Source organism: Quercus robur, chromosome 1 (assembly GCF_932294415.1).
Source record: "Quercus robur chromosome 1, dhQueRobu3.1, whole genome shotgun sequence".
Lineage (NCBI taxonomy): Eukaryota > Viridiplantae > Streptophyta > Magnoliopsida > Fagales > Fagaceae > Quercus > Quercus robur.
Window position 1 is genome coordinate 28,354,143 of NC_065534.1, and position 14,716 is coordinate 28,368,858.

The 14,716-nt window shown below is 34.9% G+C and overlaps 1 pseudogene; it reads right to left on the bottom strand.

Moving 5' to 3' along the window:
* Positions 1-311: 311 nt before the first annotated feature.
* Positions 312-1,011, bottom strand: LOC126713942 (18.2 kDa class I heat shock protein-like; annotated as a pseudogene).
* Between the last annotated feature and the right edge of the window lie 13,705 nt (positions 1,012-14,716).

Sequence of the window (14,716 nt, forward strand, 5' to 3'; positions counted from 1 at the left end):
AGGAAACTAATTAAGATGATGTGTGGGAGATACTACTTCTCCCACATCCTGCAGTCCTGACCAGATAAGACTTTTTTATTGAGGTAATATCCACATAATTCTTCTTGTTTAATAGATGAAGAGTCTTTTATACCTTGCGAATAAAATGCTAAGCTACATTATGCATGATTGCTGATCAAAACATTGATGCCCTTTGCACTTAGAAAGATCTAGTTGACTGTTGGCAACTTGAGGAAGAAAGGAAGTCGAATTAAAACTGTTAAAAAGAGTAAGCACCAATTTTAAGCACAATATTTTTGCATTCCTTTAGTACTTTCAAAACATTACAAAGCTTATACATATTCCCCGTACAGCATTTACTTGGAGGGACAAGTCATGAAAATTATCAAACAATGAAACAAACATTGTACTATGATTTATTTTATGCAATCAGAATTTAAGGCCTATGTTTATATTAACTATGCTACATAAGGACCCAATCACGATTTAGCCAGAAATCTTAATGGACTTGACATCAGGCTTCTTCACCTCCACCTTAGGGACCGTCACAGTGAGAACACCATTTTCCATTGAAGCCTTAATCTGATCCATCTTTGCATTCTCAAGAAGCCTAAACCTCCTCAAGAATTTCCCGCTGCTACGCTCCAATCTATGCCATGTGTCTTTCTTCTCTTCCTTCTCCACTTTCCTTTCTTTGCTTATTTACAGCACTCTGTCATCTTCAACTTCAACCTCACCTCCTCTTTGTTGAGCCTAGGAAGATCAACTTTGAACACATGGGCTTCTAGGGTCTCCTTCCAATCCACGTGAGTGTCAACCAAAGCAGAAGTTTCTTTTGCAAACTGAGATTCAGATGAGAACGAGAAATGTCCCAAATCCCGAGCGAAAATGGATCCAAGATGTTGCTACGGCGGCTACCAAAGGAGCTTGGAATCAGCGACATCTTAGTTACTAACTATTCTTAAGAGAAAACCCTAGAAGTTGTTGTTTGTTGGGAAAGCTTATAATGACACTTTTCACTTTAGATTGGTTTGGAGAGAAAGAATGTTTTGTGTATTTATAGGTTCTTGGAGGATTCTTCAAGTATTTTCTCGCGAATTCTAGTAGTTGTTTGTCTCCTTTGGTCTCGTTAATGAACTTTCTTGCTTTTCAATGAACTTTCCAGATTTTCTAGCATCTTTGCGAACCTTCTGTTGGACCTAGAAATTCTAGCCCAGTGAGTACTTAGCTGTGCCACAATGCCCACAAATACCCGTATGTATTGGGCCTAATCCATTAGTCATCCAAAGTTTAGTGAATGCATTATTATTATTATTATTATTATTTTGAGAAAAAACCCAAGCAACAAAAAAAATAAAACATGGAAACTTATCAGACATTAAGAGTCTGTTTGGATACTGCTTATTGCTGAAAATTGAAAATACTGTAGCAAAATAATTTTTAAATGTATAAATAGTGCCCTGGGACCCAGTTTCAAAGTTGATTTTGCTGAAGTCCGTATTTGCAGGTCCCGTGAAGAGTGCACGAGACTCATAGAAAAACAGAATCGTACTGAAGAAACGCTCCAAACGCACTATCCAAACTCTACCTAATATTCAAGATAACAATTCTACTCTAATTTAATTTAAATGTATATATGTGTGAAACTCCCTCTTCAAAATTTGAACCTCGGCTTTTACCCCCTACATCCTACAAGCACTTATACTTGTAGAGTGACCATTACTCCAAGGGTGTGCGGTGATACAAGTTTACCTAATATAATTTCCTATAACGTGGAATACAAATAATCTGTTCCACTTTTTGTGTTCCATTTTATATTCTACCAATTACAATTTGTCATGAATTTATGTTTTTTCCATTTTAAATTTTGATTGTTTTATAAGGAAAGTTAAACAAATACATGACAAGTTGTGATTGATGGAATATAAAATAGAACACAAAAAATGGTACAGAGGATTTATTGATTGGGTAATTCTACCATACCCCCCCCCCCCCTTTTTGGGGTATGATACCCACTAATAGGCAACCTACTATACTAGGTTACCAAAACATCACATTTGAAGGCACTATCCTCATATTGTGTAGTACTAACATCACATGTGACTGTAATTTTGTCACATTTGGTAGTTCCCTTATTTTTTCTCATATTTGATGGTACCGTCCTCACATTATGCAGTATCAATATCACATGTGACTTTACTTTTATCATATTCGGTGATTCCTTTTTTTTTTTTCAAATTTGATGGTACCATCCTGACATTGTGCAGTACCAACATCACTTGTGACTGTACTTTTATCACATTTAGTGGTTCCCTTATTTTTTTTCTCACATTTGATGGTTCCATTGTCATATTGAGTAGTACCAACGTCACATATAATCGTACCTTTCTCACATTCAGTGATACATTAATTTTTTCCTCACATTTGACAGTTTCATTGTCACATTGGGCAATACTAACATCACATATGACTGTACTTTTGTCACATTCGGTGGTTCATTTATTTTTTCTCACATTTGATGGTTCCATTGTCACATTGGGCAGTACTAACATCTTATTTGACCATACTTTTCTCACATTCGGTGGTACTTTAATTTTTACTCACATTTGACAGTTCCATCATTACATTGAGATTTGGGCAACATCTTACGTGACCGTACTTTTGTCACATTTGATAGTTCTTTTTTTTTCCCCCTCACATTTGATAGTTCCATTATCACATTAAGTAGTACCAACATCACATATGATAATACTTTTATCACATTCGGTTGTACTAGTATTTTTTTTTAACATTTGATGGTACCATCTTTAAAATGTGCAGTACCAAAATCACATATAACTAGACTTTTGTCATGTTTGATGATTTAATTTTTTTTTCTCACAAATGATGGTTCTATTGTTACATTAGGCAGTACTAACATCATATTTGATTGTATTTTTCTCATATTTAGTTATACTTTAATTTTTTTTCTCACATTTGATGATGCCATCCTTATATTGTGCAGTACCAACATCACATGTGACTGTACTTTTGTCACATTTGGTGGTCTCCTCTCTTTTTAACTTTCGATGGTTTCATTGTTACATTAGGCAATACCAACATAATTTTCTGAGCATTATTTGCATTTTAGGTGGGGTGTAAGTGTAGGTTCTTCCAATGGCGTGATGATGAGATATGTGCTCGTGGTAAGGTGTTTATCCCACAGCAAAGGCAGAAGATCATCACACTTGAGGCTGAGGTTGCAAGTTGCAAGAAGAGGGAGAAGTTTTTAGTTGTGGCTGTGGTATTGTTAGTGGTGATGTGTGTAATTTTGTGTTTGCTTAGGTAATATAGGTAATGTATGTAGTGTTTGGTTAGGTAATGTATGTAGTGTTAGGTAATGTATGTAGTTTTGTGTTTGCTGTTGTGTGCTGCTGCTATTGCTGTGTGTTGCTGCTGCTGTGTGCTACTGTTGTTGATGCTGTGTGCTGTTATCAATATTGTTAACAGGGCTGGCAATTTAGATGTATGTAGGGTAGTGATTGTTATGGGAATTATTAGGGCAGTTTTAGTTTATGTTAGGCTGGTAATTTTAGCCATGTATTCCCTCATGGTAATTTTGTGCTCATGCCAGTTGTTAGCAATGTAACCCACTTCCCTATGAAATGAATACAGTTTTTGTTCAAGATATAAATGTAAATTCTGATTTGAATGCATACACCAGTTGCAAAAAATGTATACACTTGCTGTTTTGCAGAAAATCAATACACCAGTTGCAGAAAATGTATTTACCATACTATTGTTGTTGCAGAAAATGAATACACTTGCTGTTTTGCAGAAAATGAATACACCAGTGTGTAATATTGCTATTTTGTACCTGTAAATGTACCTGTTTTGCAGAAAATTCTGTTTTGCAAAAAATGTATCTACTTGTAAATGTATTAACCAACTAGTTGTACTGTTCTCAATGCAAATACATTAATTGCCTCTCATTGATGTGAGTACCAAAAGTAAAGGACACAAGATTCAATATTAAACTAAAAACACAAATTGAATAGAAATACAGCTGCTATTGTTATCATTGACTGCTAACAGCCACAGTCACCATAATTACAGTCACCATAATTACATAGTTCAACTACAACACTAACAACCACAATCACCATAATTACATAGTTCAACACTATCATCACCAGAATTGCACAAAATATGGCATTGTTCCATAATTACATAGTTAAGCCAAAATATGGCATTGTTCCATAGTGAGGCAGATCACCATAAACTTCTCAAAACAGTAGACTTAACTACACAAAACAAGTGACCCTCATCAACAAAAGGAAAAATCTACTTCTTGCTCTCTTCATTTCCTTGGACCTTACACAGATGATTGACTTCCAGCATGTTTGATTGCTTCCATGTATCTGGACGCATTCTTCTTCAGAGTCTCTAATGTGACCACCCTTTTCTTTTTCTGCCTTGAGGTTGGGTTGCTGCTATTGGAGTTGTGATGTGCACCTGACTGGTGTGATGCATTTGGGGTGGAGTTATGCTGTTGTGTACTGGGATATGGTGCAAACTGAGTGGCTGGTCTGAACTGGTATGGTGCACTTGGAGTGGATGGGCTATGCATGGTAGCTTTGGGTGGTGCAAATGGTGTGGATGAGGCTGTCCTGGCCTGTGATGGAGCACTTGTGGTTCTGCTGGTCTACAAACAAGAAATTCACAAACAGGGTTAGTAGTGAGTATTGAATAGCAACTATTTCACCCTAATGAAACTTTATTACCTTATTATATGTCCTGGTTTTTTTTGTGGTGCCTGGCAGTGAAGAGTTCCCTCCAATCTCACCCTTGCAAGTTCTCTTATTGTGCCCTAACTTACCACAAGTCTTACACTGCTTAGGGATGCCAGCTCTCTTACCACTTGTTGGCTCATAAGGCTCCCTTGCTCTCTTCTTCTTAGGCCTGCCAGGTGGTCTTCTTTTTATAGGGGTTGAACTGGAGTCACATCACTTGGTCTCCACATATTTTGCCCATTTATTGGTGCTATGATTGGCTCGTAGCATGCTTTGTCTGTAGATACATGGTAACAGGGGTGAACATACTGCTCAGCATCTTGTCTATTGAAAAATATGCAGGAGATTGCATGAGCACATGGTATGCCAGTTATGTTCCACTTCCTGCAACTACAGTGTGCTGTGGCCAAGTCAACAGTGAAACTCTGCAGATTATTTTTCACTTCAAACTGTGTCTGCCCTGCCCAGCAAGCTAACCACCTATTGGTTGCCAGCTTTTCCTTGTGCAACCTCTTCATCACCTTGGTACAAATATGTGACTTTAGCCTCACACCCTTCTCTCTATTCCCTTGGAACCTAGTCATTAGATATAGCCTGATGCACTCAAACTACAATCACATACAATGTTACATTAGATATTAATTGCAACAATTGCCATAAACAATACCAAACAATCACTATAATTAACTGTAGGTGATCATAAATACTTATACCATGCTAATTATGGGCTTAGTTCTGAATTTAATAATCTTGCTGTTGAAGCTCTCACACATATTGTTGAGTATGGTGTCAGTCAAGCCATCCTCACTAAACATGTGTCTGACCCATTTTGTTGTTGAGTGAGAATCCAACCACCTGTGTGCATCAGTCTCAATCTTCTTCAGCTCATCCATCACCCTATCAAACTCTTGTTTGTAAGTTGCCTTGGCTGCCCTCCAAAACATATTTCTGATCAAAACACCAGGATGGTCCTTCTTGAAGTTGTTATAGAGGTGCCTGCAGCAAATCCTGTGTTCATACTGTGCCTAGTTGTCAATGAATGTTTGCACCAACCCCTATTACAAACAGTATCATAGGAAAGTATGTGAAGTTAGTGGACCAAAAGTACAATGACTAAATACAGAATAAAACAACCAATGGAGAATTAACAACACACCTTTTGCTGGTCTGACATAAACACCCATCTCTTATTCTGGCCTATGTCTACAAGTAATAGATTGATGAACCAGGTCAAAGAGTCCTTGGTTTCAGCCTCTACCACTGCATATGCAAGTTGGAAATACTCTTCATTAGGATCTCTGCATACTGTAGTAATCAATTGGTCCCCTGACTTGTTTTTCAAATGGCAAGCATCTAAACCAATGAATGGCCTGCATCCAGCTAGAAACCCCTTCTTACATCCCTCCAAACATATGTATAGCCTCTCAAAATAAGGCACTCCACACACCAAGTCAGACTCAGCTGCTAAATCACCCTCATTGAAGGTATGTACCTTCATAAGTATTGTATTAAAAGGACTAGACCTCCTTAATTCCTCACAGTACTCCCACAGCTGGTTGTATTGTTGTGTATAAGCCCCATCCACATAGTCTCTAGCCTTATCCCTAGCCCTACTTGCTTTTCCAACACTTATGTTTATGGTATACTTCTCATGGATAGCTTCTTGGATGTCTTTTAGCTTCATGTTGGGCTGTCTTTTCACCTTCTTCAACAACTTTTTCCCAATGTATGATGAAGTACACCTACGGTTCTTAAAATTTCTAGAGCATGTATGTTCCAAATTCAATGTCCTTCGTTGGTAGCTCCTCTCCCTTGGCACCTTTGCTAGATAGGCAACAAACTTGCAATTTTCCTAGCAGATAGCTCTTACCCTTTGCAAGTCATTTTTTACAAATTTGATCCCCCATCCACCATGACCTGCCTATTCTTTTATAGCTTCCTTGAATTGCTTGGGTGTTGTAAACAGCATATCTTTTTCAAAAGAAATATGCTCTGCCTTAGCCACTGGCTTAAACACAAGGAACTTCTTCAGTTCCTCATTTTTTTTGTCTCCTCCCATTTCTCACATGTGTACTTCTATTATCCTCAGCATCATCATCACTGTTATACCCAAGCTCATCATCAGATGATGATTCCACCAGACTGTGCAATTCCTCACTCTCATAATCAGAGTTCATTACACTAGCACCCATTTGGCCTGGTTCAACATCATCATCATCATCCTTACCATCCCAACTATCACTACTGTCTTCAACAAAGTCCCTAACACCATGGTTCAACTTTACCTCATCATTTAGCCCACTTCCCCTACCTCCACTATCACTGCCATCACTTATAATAAAGACTTGAGGTGGGTGTTTAATAATAGGTTCTTTACCTACTCTCCTTGAACCCACTTGGAAAGCAGCAACATCAACATTGAAAGTTTGATCATTAGCATCCACCTCAGTTGGCTCATCCTCATTGTTAAAAGTTTGATCATCACTATCATAAAAACTGAAAAAATGGTCGTCATCATCACTTCCATCACTATAATAACCCATAGGGCCTTGCTCCACTGCCAATGGCTACACACCCTCACTAACATCCTCTCCATCATCAACTAGTATAGGATCATCTATTGGGTGCTCCACATACACATGAATCTCTTCATGACCCTTCACTAATTCTGTCATGTACATGGCATCATGATCATCAACAACCAAATGGAAGTTTGCCTTTTCTTGGTCCATACCAAGCATTGTATACCATATCCTACTAACAGATGTGTACCCAAAGTCTCTACATATACCCTCTATCTCAACCTTGGACCACTTATCAGGGTCACAATTATCAACTACATCTACTTTACCTCCCACATATGTTTTAGGGTTCTCAGTAAAATAGCCACCATGATGCACGGATATATTGAATAGGTCATCCATTCTGCATGCTAAAACAACCTCAATTAAACAATGCAAGAACAATACAACACTCATTTACTAACACAACACCTAATAAAATATTTCATTCTGCATAAACACAACACTCAATAAAGTATTTACCAACACAACACTAATCAAATAATTTTTCACAACATAGCACTGACTTCAATGGTTTTGTCGTACTAAAATAGACATGCATAGTTATCAAATTACACAAAAAACCCTCATACAACTGTTAGCTTTACTTAACTCTTTTCAACAGGGGCACATAGGGAACACAGAGAACATAGGGAACATATGGACCACAATTAAAAGTAAAATACAAAAGCATACAAAAAGCAAACAAAAACATTATGGCCCTACTACCAGAACCAACCAACAAGCATATTGTCAAATTATAAATAAGGACATAGACAGAGAGAGCAAATACCTTTTCACATATAGAGAGAGAGAAAAAAAAATACAAGTGGCAGAGATGGGTTTTGATTGTGGCTTCAAGTGATAGAGCTAGTTGATGATGGCGGTTTTAGGTTTCAAGTGACAGAGCTGGATGAAGATACTGTAGTGTAGAGGTCGTGAAGGACACCATTGCCTCTAACTATGAGCCAGCCAAGCAAAAGTCTAAGAAGATCAAGCTGGGATTTTCAGTGATGAGGAACTCTGAGTCTAGGGATTAAAGATCAAAGAAGATATTTGGGGATTTTCGGTGATGAACAAGCTGGGATTTTCGGTGATGAGGAACTCTGAGATAAAGTCTAGGGATTAAAGATCAAAGAAGATATTTGGGGATTTTCGGTGATGAACAAGCTGGGATTTTCGGTGATGAGGAACTCTGAGATAAAGTCTAGGGATTAAAGATCAAAAATGATAAAGTAGCTGATTTGGGGATTTACGGTGATAAAGTAGCCATGAACAGCGGGCGTGAGGGACGCGTGTGTGAGTAAGTTGCGCGGGAAGGCCACTTGCTAAAACGGGCTGTACTTTTTAATATTTTAAAATGATTTACAGTTCTTTCCGTCAGCCACATCAGCATCCCCCGTTAGTTGGCTGACGGTAAGGACTAAAATGAGGGGCGTTAATTGTTTTTGGGACTAAAAGTGGTAAAAAAAAAAAACTTAGGGACCAAAATAGAAAAACGTGAAAAACATAGAGACTAAAAGTGCATTTACGCATTTTTTCTAACATTTGATGGTACCATCTTTAAAATGTGCAGTACCAAAATCACATATAATTAGACTTTTGTCATGATTGATGATTCATTTTTTTTTCCTCACAAATGATGGTTTTATTGTTACATTAGGCAGTACCAGCATCATATTTGACTGTATTTTTCTCATATTTAGTTATACTTTAGTTTTTTTCTCACATTTGATGGTGCCATCCTCATATTGTGCAGTACCAACATCACATGTGACTGTACGTTTGTCACATTTGGTGGTTTAATTGTCACATTAGGCAATACCAACATAACATTTGACTGCAGATTTCTCACATTCGGTGATACTTTTGTCATACCCCGGAAACTTAAAAAATGACCGAAATACCTTTAGAACCTAAAAAAATGATAGAATCACCCTAAAACTTTTTAAAAAAAATTTACCAAAATTACTATAAAACCCAAAAAATGACTAAAATAACCATAGAACTTAGAAAATGACCAAAATACCCTTAGAACAAAAAAAATTGACCAAATGACCTTGAAACTTAAAAAAAGACCAAAATTGCCATAAAACCTAAAAAATGGCCGAAATAACAATGAAACCTAAAAAATGACCTAGATACCCCTAGGACAAAAAAAAGAGCACATGACCTTGAAACTTAGAAATTGACCAAAATGAACTTGAAACCTAAAAAATGAGTTTAATACACTTGAAGCCTAAAAATTTACCAAAATACCCTCGAAACCAAAAAAATGACCACAATACTCCTGAAACCCTCTAATTTTTCTGGAATACCCTTAGAAACTAAAACAATTATCATAATATCCTTAGAACCTTAAAAATGACCGAAATGGTCTTAAAACCTAAAAAAATGACCGAAATACTCTTAGAAAATAAAAAATGACTAAAGACCCTTGAAATTTGAAAATGACCAAAATACCCCCGAAAACCTTTATTTGCAAGACCAAATTGACAATAAAAATTTTATATAACCACTCTACTTGCTTCCCCCCCCCCCCCAAAAAAAAAAATCTTGATGGAACTTATAAAATTTTCTTTTGTCATTATGTTGTTGTATTTTGCTGTATACTTATTGAAATTTAAAAGATGATAAATTATCTAAAAAAAACTAATGGGGACTAACATGACTAACAATATGGTAAAAAAAAATTATTAATGAGCAATTTAAGATGCTACGTGACCTCTCCAAGTAACTCTTTGGAATAGGTGGTTTAAGTTGTTGTTGTTCTTCAATTTTAGTAAAACTCATGATAGTGATCTCCTATGAGTTTCAAAATATCAAGAATGACTAAAATGGCCTCATTAACATATAGAAATGACTAAAATTCCCCACAAAAATTAGAAAAGTACCTAAATATCCATGAAACCTCAAAATAACTTAAATATCTATAAAACATTAAAAATTGAAAATGACTAAAATAAATTTTTAAACTTCTAAAATTAATATAAAGAAGCAATTCAAAATGAACAAAATAGCCCTAAAACACCACAAATGACTTATACATCCTTGACACTTTCAAAATGATTAAAACACTTACTAACTTTGAAAATTACCATAATGCATCAAAATCGATAAATTTGGTTATGTTAGACTGATATTTTGTTTGTTTGTTTGTTTTTTTTTTTTTTTTTTTTAAATGATTGCGAGGATGGCATCATATTTTTCAATGAAACAAATTGTTAGTCACATTGGTATCATGAAGACGTCTGGCTGATAGCAACGTTCCAAATAAAAATACCAATGTCCAATAAGCAAGAGTGTCTATAATTTGATAGTCTTAAACAAAATTTCCCCTAGTTTTACCTTTTTTTTTTTTTTTTTTTAATTTTTATTATTGCATCACTTGTTGCTTTCCATGATCATGTATTCCCATGCTATAGAATTTATCATCTTAACTTCCTAGGGATAGTAAATCCCATGATTTAAATGTCATTTATGCATGCATTGTTTAGATGTGTAAACTAATATATTTAGGTTAATTACATAATTTAGATACATCATATAGATAAGATTGCATACATCATATGTCTGTTTGGTTTTCCATAGTTTCTGCTAGCTTATTGTATATATATATATTTTTATTATCAAAAGACATAGTTCTGATAGCTTATATTAAATATGCGAATCAGTTAAAAGCTACTACCCCCACCCACAGATTGGAGTGAGAGAGAAAGATAGACAGAGAATCAGACAAAGAAGATATCAACTTGGGAGAAGAAAAAATAAAAGCTTTTTAAAGCATTGATTTTAAGTATTTCTACTTATTAAAAAATCTATTAGCCTGATGGATGCTATGAAACTACAATACAATATTCATCATATAAAAGAAAGTTTCCATCCCAGCTTTAATCAAGGTTTGCACAAGCTGTTAGTTCAAAAGGGGGGCGGTGCCACTGTGGGGGGAAGGGGGGGGGGGGGGGGGGGGGGGGGAGCATTCCCTTCTTGCAACCTAATCAATTACAGGTCTTTCATCATTTGCAATTCTTCTCTCCAGACCCTATATGACCATAACCACTACTTATCTTCTTGTCAGCAATATGACAAAGCCGAGTCCTTTAGCAATACTTCAATGCATTAACTCCTAATGGATTGTACTTGCTCTATTTCATAGAATGGTATTATCAAATCAGAACTGAAGGGGGAAAATATGAAGGAGGTGATAACAACATTATGAATCATAATAAAATAGTTCAATTATAATTACTAAAAGGAAAGTTCTAGCGTCAAGATCACAGATGGGGATTCTCATAGACAAGTAAGATGAGAGAAGTTTAGCATTACAACTTGTAGACCAAATAAGAGAGTGGACAAGTATTTCAGCACTATAAAGGGAAGGAAACTATCTTAACGAAAACTTCTCTCTTGCCATTCTTTGAAGTTTGAACTTTGATGCCAAAGGAAAAACTGATATTTGTTTAATGTATTAGTTTCAAACACCTTCAGATAATTTTTAAAATTTATATTCAAATCTCATCAATATATGCTTTATTTCTTTAAAAGAAACTGTACTGCAAAGCTGCACCAACTAATGCTTACTAAAAAAGAAACCCTAGTGGAGTTCATCATCTCTCTATTAATTACAAAGATAATTGATACAAGCCCATAAATCTATAATATTCCATCTTCACTAGGGTTGGAGACTTTGGCATAAAATATACATGATATCATTGTTAAAACTCTCTTATCAAATTTTAGAACTATAAATCAGATTCTGCATAACTACCTAAGAGAAACAAAGGATGACACCCATAAATTATAAGGAAATGAACATGTAATGGAAACTAAGCTCTTTCTCCAAGCTTAACTTGTGCCAAATTGCTTACAATCTGACAATTTCATGCACATTGCTCTTTTTACTAGTAATAAAATGACAAAAAAAATTGTTGTAATGGAAGTATAAACCTGAAATCAATTTTTTCTCAGCTCCTATTTCTCCTTCAATCTCATCTCATCATCTAATTTCACCGTTCCCAAATCCTACTTATGCAAAGTAATAACATTCCCAATACCTAAAAACAATTCAATTTTTTTTGCACAACAACAACAACAACAAAAAAAAGAAAGAAAGAAAAGAAGATAAATAAAATTTCAATTACAAAGAGTCAGAAACTAACTAATTTTTGGCACTTCTAAATTTTGTGAAAGAGAGGTCAAGCTACACGTTATGAATCACCAATTGACAACTATATGATGTATCCACCTAAAGAGAGCAACCCTTTAGCATTGTGATTCTCGTAACAAATAAAGAGGACTTGTATTGTTTAAATAGCAATATGAACTATCTAATATAAAGGACCTGACAGGTCCAACCTGTATTGTTTAAATAGCAATATAAGCTATCTAATACATACCTTAAGTCATATGTGCTTAGCTAAAAAGAGTAGGAACTAAATTAGCGAAGGTTACTCTTACAATACGCTTCATAAAATTCTATTAAACAAGGTAGAGTGCAATGTTCAACATAGACTGTTTATAGCCATAAACTTCAATGCAGTAAGCTACGCAAAGCTTACTGTCAAATAAGCACTCAGAGAAGTTCCATATGTCAAAAAGAGTGTGTTTTTGAACGCCATAGGACATGGTACTAAAAAAGGCAAGCAACAACATTATAATACATCCCTCACATAAAAAGAATTTCAAAAATTAATACTTCTCTCACATAAATGAAATTCAAAAACTAATACATCCCTCCCCTAAATTGGATCCTTATTTTCTATGAGTGGGAAGTGAAGGGAATTATCCAATTTAGAGAGCAGCCTGGTACATTTCTCAATCTAACAAATTACCCTCAAGATTGCACAACATGCATAAAAAAATAACTTAACGTCACTTCAAAGTTTGTAATAGACAATTTCGCAAATATCTCCTATGCATTCCCAAAATTAGTATTAAAATAAAATATATTTATGCATCTAATGTATATAGATCAATGCTAAGATTATATGCACTCCAAAGTTAAACTAAAATTAGGAATTGAGAGCTTAGCAACAAGTGCACAAAATTCTACAAAACAACGTTACTTTGCTTTTACAAATAATTTTTTTGAAAACTCAACAATACAAATTTAAATAAAAGGAATGTTCAAAGCTAATAATCAACATGTCTACTAGCAAGTTAAAAAATAATTAATAGTATAATTACATGAATGACTTAATGAAATAATCAAGCAGCCTCTGGGCATAAAACAAAGCCACACGATAATTTTGTAAAAAAGAAAAAAAAGCCAAAAACAAAAGAGAATCCCTTACTTGTTAAGAAAACAAATTGTAAGAAAAACTTACTAGTTAAGAATTGCTCCCAATTTTCTTGTAAATTTTCTTTTTCATTCATGGTTATCTTGACATCAAAGTACTAAATGAAAAGAAAATAAAATTTAGTATTTATCTTTCAAGTTCTATAATTTATTTGTGTATCAACTCTCTAGACTAAGCACAAAACATAACTAATGGCATTAGAAGTGTTCTCAACAACATTTGCCCAGGGATCTTGCTCTCTTTATTTCATATGAACAAATTTTCAAGAAATAAAATAAGCATCTATTGATATGAAGTTATGAATATGATACAACTCAATTTACCTAGTGAGACAGTCATAAAGAAAACCTTGCCATTAAGTAACCATTAACATCAAAAGTAGCAGTCCGTTTTACCCTAGTTAGCCATTCGAAAATGCTATTGACTGATTCAATATGTCAATATAAAATTACAGGATGTTTCAAAAAATTTCATTATTTTCATCTACAATCTCTTAAAATTTTTTTTTTTTTGATAAATCAAAAAATTTTATTAGCATAGACACTAGAAACAACCTGAGATGCTATTCTAAAAACAAAACAAATAGCAAGCAAAAGTACAAAAAATCCAATTCTGCACTAGCCAAAATGCAACACAAAAGCTTTCAAACTTTAAAACTAGAAAACACTCAAAACAAAAATGCAACACAAAAGCTCTCAACACAAGAAGGTGCATGACACAAAAAAGACTCAAAGATTCAGACCTTGTTAAAAAAAGGAAAGCAAGAGTTCAAGTTGACAAACTAAAGAGACAGGTTGGAGAAAAAAAAAAGTAAAGAGATTCAACAACTAGACTCACTGTACAAGTGGGAAAGACTCAAATAATCCGGCTAGAGAGGTGAAGGCTCAAAAAGGAAAGTAGAAGAAATGAAAAGAGATTTAATAACTTGTCCTGTGACATAGAAAGGAAACAACTCAAGCAACTTAGATTAAGGTCAAATGGGCTCATCCTTTGGCTTGGGGTTCTCTTGATGGTTAAGAATTCAATGAATATGTGCTCCTTGATCTTCCAATATTAAACTCAAAATTTTAGTTAACTCTTCTTC